A 14,570-nucleotide genomic window follows, 5' to 3' on the forward strand; every position below is an offset into this window, starting at 1 on the left:
TTTTTACTTAGTGGACCACATATCTACCATTTACCTTTATCCCCAAAACAACAATGATTTCTAAACCCTGTGGATATGACTTCACTAATCTGAAGACTTTTATAGTTTATGATTCATTAGGGCAGCATTTCTCAAACCAAGGACCACCTGTATCAGGGCTGCCTGTTAAAAATGACCCTAAATCTACTAAACCAGGCTCCAGAACAGAAGCATAGAATCTTGTTTTTTTAAACAAGTATCCCAGGGGTTCTTATGCTAAAACCTTTAGACCAACAGTCTCAAACTTTTTGTTCTCAGGACCCCTTTATATCCTTAAAAACTGGGGACCCCTAAGAGCTTTTCTCTATGGAGGTTTACCAATGTTTACTGTATTACAAATTAAAACTGAGAAATTTTAAATATACTTATTAATTTATTAAAAAAACAATAAACCTATTACATAAATAAAATCTCTATGAAAAATAACTTATTTTCCAAAACAACAACAACAACAAAAATTCATGGAAACAGTGGCATTGTTAAAGTTTTGGAAATTTCTTTAATGATTTCTCTAATGCTTGGCTTAACAGAAGACAGCTGGATTCTCACAGCTCTGTTTTTCTTTCAGTCTGTTGCAGTATGTTGTTCTGGTTGAAGTGTAGAAGAAATTTTGGCTTCATACTAATTGGAAAAGGAGGAGAGTATCTTAATAATCTTTGCAGATAACTTTGGATATTCTTTAATACTACACCAAAACTTGACAAGTAGTAGTTTCTTAAAGGTTAGATGCAATGCAGATTCTGAAACCACAGCAATGAACTCTTCATACTCAGTTACATTAAGATCCATTAGTCTATCTTGCATTCTGAGTAGAATGTTTTCCCATGCATGATTTTGTAATGCCATGCATTAATCATTTGGAAAACACTACTTCAGAGACATGCAGACCTTCCAAATGTCAACACATTTCATTATAAACTATCACAAAATCACATTTGTTATTGTCAAAAAATTATATTAATTAATACTGGGAAGCCGTCAAACTCACAGTAGTGGATACAAGTTTTCTCACACTCTAATTTATCATCGAAAGCTTAAACTTTATCGTCGGTAACAAATACTGTCAACTGTTTTCCTTGAAGAGAAAGCTCCCCTTCATTCATTTCTGAGAAGATACCTACCAATACCCCCATCGGTCTGTCAGTCATTCTTTCAAGTAAAAATGGTGTTTCATGAAAAAAGCAGCTAGTATGAGATCACAACTCAAACAATACCACAGAGCTTTTCTACTGTACTTCTCTATGCAGCAGAAGTGCTTTAGGCATCCCTTCCATTTCATTATAGAATATCAAAAAGACATCCTCAAGAGCTGAGAGATAATGAAATTAATATTGTTTACTGTTTGATCACAGACATTCTTAAGGGAAATCAGATTTTTTTTTTTTTCCTGAGAGTGCACTGAGTACCATGACTACTAGTATTAAGTGCAAATGCCAACTACATAAAAAACACAAATAATGCTATGGAAATAGTTTTGATCTCAAAGACCCACCATGAAAGGCCCTGAGACCCACCGGGGTCTGAGGACAACACTCTGCGAATTCCTGCTACAGACAACTCAAACAGAAGCATCAATGAGCAAACCATCCATGGGAACAATACAAAAACAAAAACAAAAACCCCACCACCACTGGCCAAAGGAGTAGCAGGAGCTTACACAAAACAGTTTGTGGTGATTTAAGGATGGAGTGGTTGACATTAATAGAAGCTGGACCTTGGTATCATAGGTATATGAACAGCAAGCTTTAAAAAAAATTGGGGGGGGGTGGGCGGGGTGTGCAACAATTCCTACCTGCCCAAGTAACAGACACTCACTGGGGTTTCATAGTTAATGAGGTAGCTAAGGACTTCCCTGGTGGTCCAGCGGGTAAGACTCCATGCTCGCAATGCAGGAGGCCCGGGTTCGATCCCTGGTCAGGGAACTAGATCCCGCATGCTGCAACTAAAGACACCTCATGCTGCAACTAAAGATCCCGCACACGGCAACAAAGATCCCGCCTGCCGCAACTAAGCCGGCGCAGCCAAATAAATAAATATTAAAAAAAAAAAAAATGAGGTAGCTAGACTTCTCCCCAGAATTAAATTTACGTTTGAGGAGGGAAATGTGCACTCAGTTCATTGAAAAGCTACATTTCTAAACAGTATGCATATGATGATTAAAAGTATACAGGTACAGAGTTATTCATATGTGCCTCAAGACAAACATGATGATACTTACAACACTGCTTCCTGTCTTTAGATTCTGCAATCTATGCCTATCATTAGGATATTAAATAAATTATGACATCCCTAGCCTAGAAGACTACTATGAAGATTTTTTTTAAAGCAACAATAAACTGAAATTTCCCCTCCAAGTTCTCCTAAGTGAGATCACAATACTGAATATTTCATCCCACCCTAAATCCACACTACGCAGATCTTAAAAACATGAGGAGGATATAAACATATTCACATGGAGAATTTTCTAAGATAAACAAAGTGACAAAAAGTAAGATACAGAGTCACGCGTATAATTTGCTACTATCCCTGGAAGGAAAAAGAGAGAGAGAATAACACATTTGCTTGTATAACACGCACAATCACTCTAGAAAGATAAGTAAGAAATAGGTAACTAGCTGTCCCTGGGAGAGAGAGTTCAGAGGATAAGGTGAAGGGGAGACTTTCCACTTACTGTACGGATTAAAACCCCGCCCCCCCAAATAAGAAAACTGAAGTCTGGAACTGAAAAACAAAACTGATACATCCTTGCTGCAAATCTGTGGTTAAGACTAGCATTCTTAACCTATCTTTCCTAAGGAAAGGGGAAGCAGGTTCATCTCACTCTCCATTACTTGGGAGATACTCACTGGGTAAAAGGATGGAACTCTCATTGCCAAGCTTAGGGTACCCTGAGGTAGAAAGAAGTCATTGGAATCACACAGTTGTACACCAGGCACATGTGACCCAGGACACCTCAGATATTTCTGCAGGATTTTTTTTTAATTAGTAAGCTTGACTTTTTAGAGCAATTTTAGGTTAAAGCAAAATTGAGTGGGAAGTGCAGAGTTCACCTAACCTCCCTCACCCCCACCCCTACTGACATCCCCTACCACAGCAGTACATTTGAGAAACAGGAATCTTAAATGGCTCCATAAACCTAGGATTCTTCAACATAGTAATTAGGACCGTCAAGTGTCCCAGCTGCTTCTACTTACAGGCCACTCTTATTTATGTACTCGAATGAAAAGGGACAATAACATGTGGAATTAAGAATAAATATTGAGATTTGGCTTCAGAATGCTTTGATTATTCCACCTGCCCCTGTGCACGAGAGAGTGACCATCCTAATTACGTTCTATTTTGGTTAATGTTTCAATAAATTTGCTTTCCCTAAACCTACTGATAAAAAGAGGCCCAAACATAACACTGATTTGTCAGGCACAGTCGGTCTGAGATTAAATATTTATTGTGTCTAAACCACAAGTAGAAAGAAATTCGAAGGCCAACGATTTTAATGCTAACTCGATGCATGATTGCACTTTGCTTGGTTTAAAGGAGAGGTAATTACACAGCTAACATCTGGGGTTTGAGGTTTTGAGGACTACATTTGGGTGAACTGGGGGGTCGGGGGGAGGAGAGAACAAAAGGAAAGTCTCCTGATTTTAGACTCTGTCAGGAAAAGCGTTTGCTCAAAAGTAAAAACAAAATTAACATTAGAAAAGAAGCGAAAAACATGCATTTTAGGAAGCTTTCACCTAAGCAGGTGCTCAAGGTCACACTCAAATCCTCCAATTCTCATAACAAGAATGCGAGGTCAGGCTGCCACAAACTAATAAAATCAATCAACAAAGCGGGAAAACAGTCGGTTCACAGCAGACCAGGCAGGGTTTTCCTAAATCGGGCTCACCTTCAATAATCTCAATCAGTCTTCAGAAACGGCTTCTACAAAAACTACCCAAACATCCCCCTAATAATTTGCACTCCTCCTCCACAGTAGGGAAGCCATTTATTTACCAGAAGGTTTACTTTCTCTTTCAAACTCTGCTGGCTTCCTCCTGCCCCACATTCGGCCAAGAAACAGCGGGGAGGCCTTTTCTCTCCAGCCTTCTCTGAACCCAAACTGGAGAGCTGGTGCGAGAGAACCCGTTTCATGGCGGTGCTGAGTGGCTCTTCTTAAACCACAAGGCTGTTTTGAGTATTTGTTTGCAAAGGAAAGTTACAAGACAGGAAAGCAAAGCTCGGCTCCTCCAATGAAAACACACGTGCACACACACACACACACAGATGTGAAGGGACAAATCACTTCCCAGCCTCGTACGGATCATTCACTCTACTTAGGATGCTGCCTCACTCCCCCAAGCTTCATGCTGTCCCACCGTCCTTGCCTGACTCCCGTACCCCTCAAACCTTTCATATTATCTGCGCTTTTTGTATCAAGAAGAACTCCAAGGGACTGTTCAAATCCTAAGTGGTCATAAAAATTTAATGTGTTGAATATTACTTCAAATAAATGGGCCACAGTCAGAAGATGCAAAGAGACATATGTATGACAAGGGCATCTGTGTAAACAGGAATTTACGGTTTGCTTTGTCTATTCCTTTTACGTGATAGACTTCATTTCCTCCACCACAGTGTAAATCCCCCTCATCCCTATTCATTTAGTTTTTTTCCTATTAGGTTAGAATCTCCTGATTACTCCTTCTTTCCTCTGGGTCATTAAAGGCTACTGTGCATCATAACTGGCCTGACTTTATAGTTAGACAGATACCGCAGTTTTTAATAATAATAATTATTAAGCACTCCAATTTTAGCTATCTCCCAAGCACTGTGCAAAGTACTTCATATACGTTGCTTCAAATCTTGCTCAATCCTCACAAATCCCTTACAATTGGACCTGGCATTTACATTTGATGGACAGAGAAACTGAAACCTGGAGAAGTTAAAGCAACTGACCCAAGACCTAAGAGGTGCTGGATCTGGGATTAAAGCCCAGGAAGTCTGATCTCATCGCCATTCTTTTAACTCTTATTGCAACTGTGGACCATGAAACCCTCAAACTCACCGCCCAAGCATGTCGACACTACAGTAACAGTTACCTTAGGAAAGCTCAAAACATAAGTTCCTTGTTTGATGTAGCTAAAAAGTCAGGGAAAAGTTCAGTGATTAGGAAAGTCAGTTATTCATATGGATGGGGGGGTAGCAGAAAGGAAAGCCAGACAATCTAAACCTTATTTTATTTGATGGGCAGATCTGTCTTCCTTATTATTCTTTTATTAGGCTGTTAAAAAGGAATTTGCAATAAAATTGTCCAAGATAAATTGGTAAGTAGAAAAAACTGCAAAAAAGCTGGAGAAACATACACCAAATTAATAAGACATATATATAAAATATAGTTTATATTTCTACAAATATAAATTTATTTACAATAGCATGCATTACTTTCATAAACAGGACAAAACAACTTAATGACATTTGAACCCAATCATTAACAGAAGAGAAGGGCTGAGAGCCATAGCTTCCTTTCCCCTCAGTTCTCCTAAATTAAGAACTTCTACCTATAGCTCCCTGAACACACTATGCTGTTTTAAGCCTCTGCACACTCATGTTCCCTCAGCCTTGAATGCCACTATTCACCACTCAGCTTTGTTGGGAGAATTCCTACCGATCCTACAAAACCCTTTTCAGGTGTTCCCATCTGAATACCCCTCTATGATAAAGCCTTTCTCTCACCCCTAAAAAGAGTTAATCTCCTGGTAATGTGTACCAGGCGTTATGCTAAGTATTTTACCTGCATTATCTCCTGGAGTCTTCAACAGCCCTAGGAGATAAGTACTGTTATCTTCTCCTTTTACAGATAAGAAAACTGAGGTTCAGATTCTGACTAGGAAGTGGCAGATCCAAGATCCAATCCCAGATGTGTCTGACTCCAGAGCCTGACCTCTGAACCACTGTGCTGTCATCTTCCCAACCCTAAGTCCATACTGACACAGCACATACCCCAGCCCAACAACACCACTTCCGGTTCTGTGAAAACAGGGACCATAGTGCATTATCCTTGGGTCCTGCCTAGCACAATAATTGGCTCTCAATATATAATATGCTTGCTGATCTGAACTGAGTTGTGATAATACTGATATAGGAGAACTGACCATAACAGAAATTTTCTTGCATATGCTATTCCTTTTAAAAACTGGAGACATTTCAAACAACTTACCACCAAAGTAACATCTAGCATTCCTGACAAAAGTGCCCCATAGTAAGCCAAGGTTCCTTGCAACAAATGTGTAATCACAATATTAATTTTTTTCACCATAACCAACAAAGACTGAAGTATGAAGTAGCCCAGGGATGTCATCCTGCTGGACCTCACCAAGGCTGCTCCAGGACACCAGGAGTTCTCCAGGATTTGGGGATGTCCTTCAAGTGCTCTTTGGCTGGTTGTTATACATGACCCAAAAGTTATGATCAATTTTTTTAAATATGGAAGACAGAAAATGTGAGTGGACATTTGTAGCCAATTAAAAATCCTCAAAAAGCACTTCTGCACTTAACGACACAAATCCGATAAGTCAGGACCCCTCTTTTTGAGTGCTGACCCAGTGTATAAGGTCAGCTTCAGTGACAACTCCCCTAGGGCAGAGGCCATATGTACCGACTTACTTTGTACAAGTTAACCAAGGTCAGGCATGGGGTAGGCACTCCATAATTAAACACCAGTATTCAGCCTCAAAAATCTTTAAATTCCTTGGTCTTGCATTCAAGACCTCTTATATGCAGGTACTCCTTCTCCCCTATTTACCTTCCTAATCTACCAGGATTTTGTTTGTGTTATATCACCATACCTCCTCACCCCAAATTCTTTATATCTGTCAAATGCCAACCATTATTTGGGCCCCAGATCAAAGCTCTCAGTTAGCAAGAAGACTTCTAGACAACTGCAAGCCTCATAACCAATCCTTCTTCTGAAGACCTGTAGCGCTTAGTGAAGCACTGTCCAACAGAACTTTCTACGATAATGGAAATGTTCTATATCTGTGCTATATGTTTTTTAACATAGAATAGCTACCTTGTTGGACAGCACAGGCTTAACGTCTCACCATCTCTTTGAGGAAAACATGTTGCACTACATGGACAAAGCATTTATGAAGCTGCCTCAGTGGACCTCAAGTTCTGTAAACAAGGCGTCTTGTTCCTCTCCTCATAGCAACTTTCACAAAGTTGTAAAAAGTAAATATTTGTTGATTTGTACATCACCTCTGAGAAAGCCATAAGATTAAAAGGTGCCAGACTCGGTATCTGTAATGATGGCCACCACCTCTGCCCCATCTCACCATCTGAATGTCAAGATGTGCAGAGGCAGGGAGGAGAAAGCAACTTTCTGGAGACACAAATGACCACTGATCAAGCCACAAGGCACTTTGGTTTAAATGACATTTAGGTCATGACTGTCCTTCACCTACAAACTTGCCTAAATAAATATCTCTTTCCATTAGCAAACAGCTAAATTCTGATGGTAAATTATGCACACTAAAAAGTTAGCTACTTGTGGGGAGGGACAGATTGGGAGTTTGGGATTGACGGTTACACACTGCTATATTTACAATAGATAACCAACAAGGACCTACTGTATAGCACAGGGAACACTGCTCACTATTCTGTAATAACCTAAATGGGAAAAGAATTTGAAAAACAATAGATACATGTATATGTATAACTGAATCACTTTGCTGGACGCTTGAAACTAACACAACACTGTTAATCAACTATGCTCCAATATAAAATATTTTTTTAAAAAAAGTTACTTCCCAAGTTAGACATAGCAGTTAGATAGGAAACAAAACAAAACAAAACCCAAAAACCTAAGGAAACCCCATTTGTACATCATTTTTCACCTGTTTATTAAATATCTCCCTTGGAGCCTTACAGACTACTGGTGGTATTTCATTGTCTAGGTATATGTCAGAATTTCACTGACACCTTTCCCAGCAGGGCCTACAGTCACTCTAAATCAAGATCTAATACTTAAGCATAGATAGTCAAAAGCAAACAAAATATACAGAAGGTACAAATTCCACCACTATGTCACTCTGCTGCCCCAGGCAAGTGTTTCGTTCCTTTGATCTCAATTTCCTTATCTACAAAACAGAGTTAAGGTTATATGCACTATCTACCCTTTGTGGGTCAAGTCATAACTGTGGATATTTCTAGACGGCTATTCTTCCTAAAAGAACTACATATAAAAGATTTATGAATTTTCTAGTGGTTCTTTGTGGTGGATACGCTAGCAGATATAGAGATTAAGATCAAGCCTCTAACATCCACATTTTTTGTTTTGTTTTGAAGACTTCTTTCCTCCATCCCACTGTACAAATGTCACAGTAAAAATTCTACTAGGACCCCAGTCTGGCACATGTAATAAGGAAATAAAAGTGTTGACTCAGGGAATAGACATATTTAATATAAAACAGAAAATTGGCTGAATCAAGTCATAACACAGTCTAAATCCACATATAAAAGATTGAGATAATTCACTGTTCTGATTTATTCAAACCAATGCTGTATCAGCCCAGCCAGCCAAAAAATTACAACCCACACACAGAATAAATATACCCTTTAGATGCACACACAATAAAAACCAGCAGGGACACATTACATACATTTTTAATAAGAATAAGTGTGTCAGTACCATATATCCACCTGATATAACACAGAGGGATGTGGACTAAACATGGAAAAAACAACTTGGGTGATGGTTTGAATTTTGCTAACTTAAGTGCAACCACACCCCCAAACACAGGTAAAGTTTGCACACATGACTTTGCCAAGGCCAGCCTGTCTTCGTTTCCCTCTCCTCCGCATTTACCCAAGATCTTGGCTCTGAGACAGAAAACTCCCACTCTGGATTGGTTCATTCTGTCCTATGCAATTAAGCAACACCACAATCCCGTAAACGCAAGGGCTCAATTATTTATTTATCTTCTGGCCAAGTTTACCAGGTGTTTATAAAAGAACACTGTCAAGGAGGAAATAGGTTTATTTCCCTCTAGAGCTGGCTTGATGGGGGTTTTATTCTGTTTTTTTAGAAGGGAGAGGAGGGAATCACGACTTTAACCTAGAGAAAGATGGGAGGGAATTTAGAAAGAGTACAAGGCTGTCAATTTCCCTACAGGAAACTTGATTCTTATGCAATAATCCTACCCACAACCAACCAGCCCATGAGGCTGTAGGAGGAAGACACCTATTCCTACCTCCTCCAGGGGGGCACAGCTGGCTCCTAAAGGAGCGGGAACAGGGCAAGGCGGAGGAAGTGGCCCAGCCGGGAGCCGCCGGGAGCCGCCGGGAGCCGCCGGGAGCCGCCGGGCCCCGCCGGGGGGCGGGGAGGAGGCGCTTGCCAACCCGCCCCACCAACCTCTGTGGAGATCTCCGCCGGCGTGACAGTCGCTCCTGTGGCCGGAACGTCCCCAGAGCCCCAGGGAGCAGGAAGTTGGGGGGATGTCCCTCACTCCTGCCCCCCCCACCCTAGAGTGCCCTCGCCCCACAGTCCTCCCCCTCCAGCCCATTCTCTCTCTTCCTCGGCGTCTCCCCTTTCTCCAAAGAACGAAACTTCCTTCCAGCGCACCCTGTCCCTTCAGAGGCCGGCTCCTGTCATCCCGGGGAGTTGTCCCTTCAGAGCGACCCTCCGTTTCTCCTCGTATCCCCCCCGACCCACTGAAGTTTCCATCCACTACTCCCCCAAACACCCCAAAGGCTCCCAGCGCCCGCCCCCCGCCCCCGTCCAGGGATGCCCAGGCCTGGAGGCCGTCGGGGGGCAGCCCCACCCTTAATCCCCTTCACCTGCTGCTCGGGCTGAGGCCCGACTGGCCGGGGCTGCGCTTGCGCCGGGGTGCGGGCCGCGGGGTCCCTCAGGCCGCGGAGTCTCGCCTAGCAGATGTGGGATGAGCGCCGAGCTGGGGTTCTTGTCAAGGATCCGGTTCGGGCTCGCTCCCTCCGCGGCGACGTCGGAACCCCAGGCTCCCCCTACCAGTCTACGCTGCCCCTGCTCCGGAAACCGCTGAATTACAGTCCCTCCAGCCAATCCCCGCCCAGCCCCGCCGGGCCGCGACACGCCACTCATGCATAATTCATGAGACAGCCAGTTTTCTCGGCCACCCAGAGGCCCTGGTGAGTGTACTGTACAACCGATGCCCCACCCACCGTCCAATAAGAAGAGCCTCTTGGAGAAAGGGCGGAGCCAATAGAAGTCTGGGAACGCCCCTGTTCTGGCTGTTCCGAGGGCTTAGTGCTCCTCCCTCCGCAACAGCAGGGGAAGAACCAAGGACTTGGGCGGAGAGGCTCGGGGGGAGGGAGGGAAGATGACCGGAATGTCCTGCTGAAAACTCAGCTGAGTTCCTGGCAGTGCGTGACGTCAAGACACTTTAAATGCCCCTGATGCGGCTCTCTTCTGCCTGCTCTCCCTTTTCCCGGCCCTTTACACCACGTGGGGGCGAGGTCGGGAGCCACTTACCACGTGGGAATCAGCCAGTTAGACAGTCCCCAGGTATCGCCAGATCCTCTAGGGGCCCAACGCCTGAATTGGGTTTCTGGGGACAGCAAAAAGAACATGGTGACTCCCGCCTGCTTTGAACTTCAGTTTCTGCGTGAGTCGGGACACACACACCCGGAAACATGACGTGGAAATAGAGTAATTACTAGAGTGCGTGGGGAGAGGGTAGTGGATTTAACCCAGTCCTGCGTTCCGTCTTCGCTTCGAGCATCAAAGGCCAACGGCTCGCACATTGGCCGATTCAAGGGAATGAGGAGACAGTACAGATGAAGAATGACACGTATACACATTGTTTTTATGCGTCTGAGTTGAAATACTTGAAATTGCGTGCCTTTTTCTTTTTCGCCTTATCTACTTCGAATGCAAGTTTTACTGCATTAAAACTAGTAGTTTATAGGAAATGTAGACATTTTACCTTACATAATAGAGGATGTACTTTGCATAATAGTGTGATTTTGTGTGTGTGTGTGTGTGTTAAGACTATCAGGGTTTTTAAAAAATAACAGCTATTAGTGTTTGTGTTTGTTGTGTTTGTTAGTACAAAGAGGTAGTAAGATGAAATCTAAAAAGAGCCTGTTATCTCACCACCCAAATAAACCCTGATGACAGTTTTTTCAATGAAACTAACACGTTTGTGGTTAGAAAATTCAGACGGTTAAGAAAAGTCAAAAATTAAAACTGAAAATCTCCCCCCTTCCCCCACCAGTCCTTCTCCCCAAGGATAGCTATTCTTATTAATTTCTGGTGAGAAAATCAAAGACTCCTAACCTTTGGGGGATCATTGATACTTCTGAGAGTTTGCTGGTGACTATGGAGTCTAGTCCCAGAAATATTCAGCATGAGCTTTTACTCACAAATTCTCCTGGTTCCCCAATTTAGACCTTTGGACCACCTTATATGCAAGTGAGAGGTGAGAGCATCTATAGGGCAACTGGTAGGGTCATTCATGGTGGGGTTGAGAGTTTCCTATTGCCCTCCTGTAGACCCAGCCCAGCGTGGAAATTGCTGTATGTGTCTGTAGTGTGTGTGTGTGTGTGTGTGTGTGTGTGTGTGTGTGTGTGTGTGTATTGGTGGCTGCATTTACCTTAATCTTCACTTCAGGACAGATATCCCCCATCTTCCACTTCACCTAAACTCTGCTTTAGCTGTGCTCTCGCATGCAGTTGACTACCTCCTTAACAATATAGGGTCTGGGACTTCCCTGGTGGTGCAGTGGATTTGAGAGTCCACATCTCATAACTTTGTTCCATCCACCCAAACCCTGCCCTCCTCCCTGACTCCTCTGCAGCTGGCCTTTGTTTCCCTCACTGCCCTCCGCTCAATTCACATGGAACATCTAGCCCTGAATCTACCTGTTCCACCTACAAAACCTCCCTCCAGCCCAGCCACTGGCCTTTCTCCATACCACCAAGGCTACCCTTGGCTTAAAGTCAGCAGTTTCTCTCACTTGAGCCAATGCTTTGATCTGAACTCCCTTTTCCAGTCTCATCCCCTCCATCCCACACACCTGAAGCTCCCGCACTGAATTTATCACCTTCCTCCAAACATGTCAACACCTTCTGTAACTTCATGCCTTTGCAAATCTCCTTGCTTCCACCCGGAATATCTTCTCTTTCCTCATTCCCTACCTGAAAACTCTTACTCAGTCTTCAAAGCCGGGTTCCCACATCACTGCCTCCGGGCTTTCTGAGATTCTTCCTAGCAAAATTAATCTCTTCTGCTGGACTCCTTTAGCAGGTTGTTTCCCCATCCAGTTTGGCATTCTCCACATTGGACTCTAATGAATCCACTTGTTAGCCTACTTCCTGATAAATAAAATTAATGATTAACATTCATAAAACAATCACCACTTTCCAGGAACTGTGCTAAGCTTTTTTACATAGATTATCTTGTTTGATCCTCACCAAAACCCAGTGAGGTAGGTACTGTTATAATTCTCATTTTCCACTAGGAAACTATGGCCGAGAAAGTTGAAAGACCGGTCCAAGGTCCCACAGATAGAAACTACAGGCAAACTCAGAATGAGAATCAGGTCTGGCTGCCTCCAAAGCCTGGACTCTTTGCCCACGTATGCTTGAAAACATTTCCCCTAAGCTTCTGGTTCCTGGAAGCCTAAACCCTTTCATGCTCACTTTCGTAATCCCAGCATCTAGCCCAGAACTCACCTAAGCCTGAGTTAATGAAATATTAATAAACATGTGTTGAATAATCATATTAGCAACACCTAACACAGGGAGTGTTTACCATGCACACGTCCCTGCTTCTGAGCATGTATTATGTAACTCATCTATTAACTCATTTAATCCTTAAAATAACTCCATGAGGAGGATACTCTGATTTTACAGATGAAGAAAATGAGGCTTATCCAAAGTTAAGTGACTTACCCAAGAACACAGAGCTGGTAAATGACAGTCAGGGTTCAAATCCAAGAGTGTTTTTTTTTTTTTTAATTTATTTATTTACTTATTTTTGGCTGTGTTGCGTCTTCGTTGCTGCGTTCAGGCTTCCTCTAGTTGCAGCAATCGGGGGCTACTCTTCGTTGCGGTGCGCGGGCTTCTCATTGCGGTGGCTTCTCTTGTTGCAGAGCATGGGCTCTAGGCGCACAGGCTTCAGTAGTTGTGGCGCACAGGCTTAGTTGCTCCGCGGCACATGGGATCTTCCCGGACCAGGGCTCAAACCCATGTCCCCTGCATTGGCAGGCGGATTCTTAACCACTGCACCACTAGGGAAGCCCCCAAGTGTGTTTCATTGGAGAGCCTGAATAGCTGCTCTTCCTTGACTTCATCTCCAGACTCAAACTTCCTTTTGGATCCCCAAGGAAGGAAGGGTCTAAAGGAGGGGAAAAGATGATGCCCCCACCCTCTACTCATCAAGTGAATAAAGGCAGAGTGCAGAAGCCCAGCCCATTCAAGCCCATGGTGGTTTATAAACATGTCTGCATATCATTTGACACTTCTCCCATCTAAAGGTAGACTCTCATTTCACATCAGGAGTGACTCCCTTCTAATAAATAGAATACAATGGATATGATGCCACGTGACTTCTGAGGTTAGGTCATAAAAGGCGATACAGTGTCCACCTGACTCTTTCTCTTGGAACTCACCCTTGGAACTTAGCCACCATGTTGTAAGGAAGCCCAAGCTATATGTAGTGACCATGTGAAGGTGTTCTGGCCAACAGTCCAGCTAAGGCCTAGCTGACAGCAAGCATCCACTGTGAGTCAGCCAGACTCCAGATGATTCCAGCCCCCAGTTTTCAAGCCACCCCAGTGGAGGCCAAACAGAGCAGAAATGAGCCATTTTTGCTGAGCCTTACCCAAATTACAAATTCATAAGCAAAATAAATGTTGTCATTGTTTTAAGCCACTAAGTTGTTTGTTTGGTTTTTTCTTTAATTGAGGTAACACTGGTTTATAACACTATATAAGTTTCACGTGTACATTATATTTCGACTTCTATATACCCTATAGCCTACTTACCACCAAAAACTTAGTTTCCATCCATCATCATACAGTTGATCCCCTTTACCCATTTTGCCCTTCCCCTCTGGTAGTCATACTCTGTTCTCTGTATCTGCATGTTTGTTCTCATTTGGTTTGTTCATTTATTCTGTTTCTTTCTTTGTTTATTATATTCCACATATGAGGGAAATCATTTAGTACTTGTCTTTCTCTGTCTGGCTTATTTCACTTAGCATAATACTCTCAAGGTCCACCCATGTTGTTGCAAATGGCAAGAATTAATCTTTTTATGGCTGAGTAATATTCCATAGAGTGTGTGTGTGAGTGTGTGTGTGTGTGCATGTGTGTGTGTGTGTGTGTATACCACATCTTCTTTATCCATTCATCCATTGATGGGCACTTAGTTTGTTTCCACATCCTGGCTATTGTACATAATGCCACAATTAACATAGTGGTGCATATACCTTTTCAAATTAGTCTTTTTGTATTCTTTGGATAAATACCCAGAAGTGGGATTGCTGGATTATATGTTAGTTCTGTTCCTAATTT

The 14,570-nt window shown here is 42.8% G+C and overlaps 1 protein-coding gene across 4 annotated transcripts in view; it reads right to left on the reverse strand.

The window, feature by feature from the left end:
- STAT3 (signal transducer and activator of transcription 3) overlaps positions 1-10,092 on the reverse strand; it is a 65,006-nt gene extending 54,914 nt beyond the window's left edge. For all 4 annotated transcript variants that reach the window (XM_082440587.1, XM_082440585.1, XM_082440586.1 and 1 more), the window contains exon 1: positions 9,853-10,092. The gene's annotated coding sequence lies outside the window, so the exon portion shown is untranslated. The remainder of the gene's footprint in view (positions 1-9,852) is intronic.
- Positions 10,093-14,570: the final 4,478 nt, after the last annotated feature.

Source organism: Balaenoptera physalus (genome assembly GCF_965194825.1).
Source record: "Balaenoptera physalus genome assembly, chromosome: 20".
Lineage (NCBI taxonomy): Eukaryota > Metazoa > Chordata > Mammalia > Artiodactyla > Balaenopteridae > Balaenoptera > Balaenoptera physalus.